The sequence below is a fragment of the Hyla sarda genome, chromosome 4 (genome assembly GCF_029499605.1).
Source record: "Hyla sarda isolate aHylSar1 chromosome 4, aHylSar1.hap1, whole genome shotgun sequence".
NCBI lineage: Eukaryota > Metazoa > Chordata > Amphibia > Anura > Hylidae > Hyla > Hyla sarda.
In genome coordinates, this window is record NC_079192.1 from 89783017 (window position 1) to 89785766 (window position 2750).

General features: G+C 43.6%; 1 long non-coding RNA gene across 1 annotated transcript; it reads right to left on the minus strand.

The window, feature by feature from the left end:
• Positions 1-286: 286 nt before the first annotated feature.
• Positions 287-1067, minus strand: LOC130368198 (uncharacterized). Its single transcript, XR_008892349.1, has 3 exons — positions 949-1067; positions 683-847; positions 287-579 (listed from the first exon to the last, which is right to left on the minus strand). It is a non-coding gene; the product is annotated as an uncharacterized LOC130368198 (long non-coding RNA).
• Between the last annotated feature and the right edge of the window lie 1683 nt (positions 1068-2750).

Below are 2750 nucleotides of genomic sequence, written 5' to 3' on the forward strand. Positions count from 1 at the left end.
CAGTTCATGTACCCAAAAGTTGATCCTTTGCAACCGTATGACCCCTAGCAAGTTCCCTGCATGAGTCCCATTCATCAGAAAAAGGCTTGTGCATGGAACTTGCTGGGTGTTCTACGTTTGCCTCATAAACTGAACCAGCCAGCACCAGTTGCCTCTCTCCGCACCGCATTATGCAGATCGTGCAGGAGAGCAGCTTTGGTCATCAATGTTTTGCTAACTTTATTTTCACACACAGAAATAAATAAATGAGTCGAACAAGTCAAAGAACAGTTTAAAAAAAGGGGAACTTTATTTATTATTTATTAAAATGTTTGTGTAGGGGATTTTTTGTAACCTCCCATCACTCACAAAGAGCGTACAGTAACTAATACTCAGGACAGGAAAAACCTCCAGAGGGGAGGAAACCTGTAGGGAATCCATGGCTACTGTATGGCCCTTCCTCTGGGCATACTAAAGGAGGTTACCTCTATAATTTGGGCAAATGTTTCTGTGTATGTGCATGATTCCTAGGCCTGTGCCTTCATCCAACGTCTTGCTGTAGGTCCCGAAATGCTACTCCATCTCCTGGAAATAGTGCATCTAAGATAGGGGACAAAAAAAGATAGATTATTTACATGTTTATCATAGAAATACACATGGAACTGCAATAAAGACCTTTTGGACAAAACAATGTAACACTTACCAGTCACAGTCATGTGCATGACTTTGCATTCCCGTGTCCCTACACAGTGTCCAGCACCGGCCCCTCACTGATGAACAGGACCAGTGTTATTTCTGGGGCTATGCCTTCATCCAACGTCTTGCTGTAGGTCCGGAAATGCTACTCCATGTCCTGGAGATAGTGCATCTAAGATAAGAAAAAAAAAGATAAATTATTTACATGTTTATCATAGAAATACACATGGAACTGCACTAAAGACCTTTTGGACACAACAATGTAACACTTACCAGTCACAGTCATGTGTATGACTTTGCATTCCCGCGTCCCTACACAGTGTCCAGCACCGGCCCCTCACTGATGGAGAATGAACAGGAGCCGTGTTATTTCTGCTCAGTGCTGCTCTTTGGTGGACAATGGTTATGACATCACATGTGTGACACACTGTTACCTCCTGGGAGTTCTATTTCAGTAGTGCTGCTCTCTGATTGGCTGAAAATCAAAAAAGCTTTCTAATATATTCTGTATGACTGTTATCTAAGGTTTTTGACAAATTTTATTAAAATGGCGCCACTCCCTGTGGGTGCGTTATATTTGTTTCTCCTAACCAGACATTCTGTATATGTAATATCATTTGGTGGCCCCAACAGCCTGGGCCCATAGGTTTCTTACATAGATCAATGCTACTCCGGTAGGCTCAATGAGCAGCGCTGGCCGCCGGGACGTCTGACGAGTGACGTCCCTGACGTTGCGGTCTGGAGCGAAGGATGTCACTAGTCAGACGTCCCAGCAGCCATTGATTTAAAGTGATCGTGGCTCCTGCTGCCAGTTCCAGATCAGACACCATGGCCCTAGATTGACATACTGCAACACCGATCCCCTGTGGCTGCCCACCTGTTGCAAAACTACAACTCTCAGCCTTCGGCTGTCAGGGCATGCTGGGAGTTGTAGCTTTGCAATAGCTGGACAGACGTCTGTCGAAAGGGGGGAAAAAGCACCAGAAATAAAGCAATGTGGGCTTTGAAAAACACCATTTATATGTTGTTTTTAATCACAGCCTAAGCCTAGGAACAAACACAATTCTTGTTTGATGTTTTGTTTTTTTTATGCAAAAAAAAACAAACATCAAAATCTTCCCCCTCATGTCTTTTCTCAGCTATCTTTGTGTTATTTTTGCTAAAAGCACTGGGGCGGGGGGGGGGAAGGTGGAGGGGTTGTCTTAGAGATTTATCAAAACCAGGGAAGAGGGAAAGTGGACCAGTTGCCCATAGCAACCAATCAGGTAGTTTCTTTCATTTTTAAAAAGGCCTCTGAAAAGTGAAAGAAGTGATCTGATTGGTTGCTATGGGCAACTGGTCCACTTGACCTCTGCACAGGTTTTCATACATCTGTCCCAATGTGTATTATTATTATCATCATCATCATCATTATTATTATTATGGGAAGTGTTTTTTCTTTAGTGTTTTTTTTCCCTCTGGCCTTTCTCTTTACAAGTCATGTGATTCTTTCATCATTTGACTGAAGGATTTCTAAAAAAAAAAATTGTGAGAAAATACCCCCCCCCCCCCCCAAAAAAAAAAAACATGCTCTCGGCATCCCACAGATTTGATAGCCTAAAAACACCATAAAAGGATGAAGAAACCCCCATTAGTGTCTGGTGTTTCATATTACCCTATTGATTCCAACCTAACATGTGCCCGCAGCGAGCATGGTGTTTTTTGTGACAAACACGCCAAGTGTAATCCCAGCTGAAATGAATGTTTTCACAATAGGTGTGAACAGACTGCAGGATGTGCTAGATATATTTGCATAGTTGCGGCATACAGCACGTGCAGCATTTATGTGGCGGCTTTCCGCTGGCATATATGGCTTTCTGTGCTGGTGAATGCAGCCGGCACTTACTGGCGTTTTTTTCCTAGCTGCACAGTTTTGCACCACAACCACTCCGGTTGGGACCAGGCTGACCGATCTAATGACCAAGATGCCGCAGTGAACGGCTTTCTTTCTGTGAAAGTTCTGGCGAACTACAATGCTCAGAAGAGGAGGAGCGCCATTGAGCTTTTGGAAAGAGAATTAGTTTGGAATGGTCAGG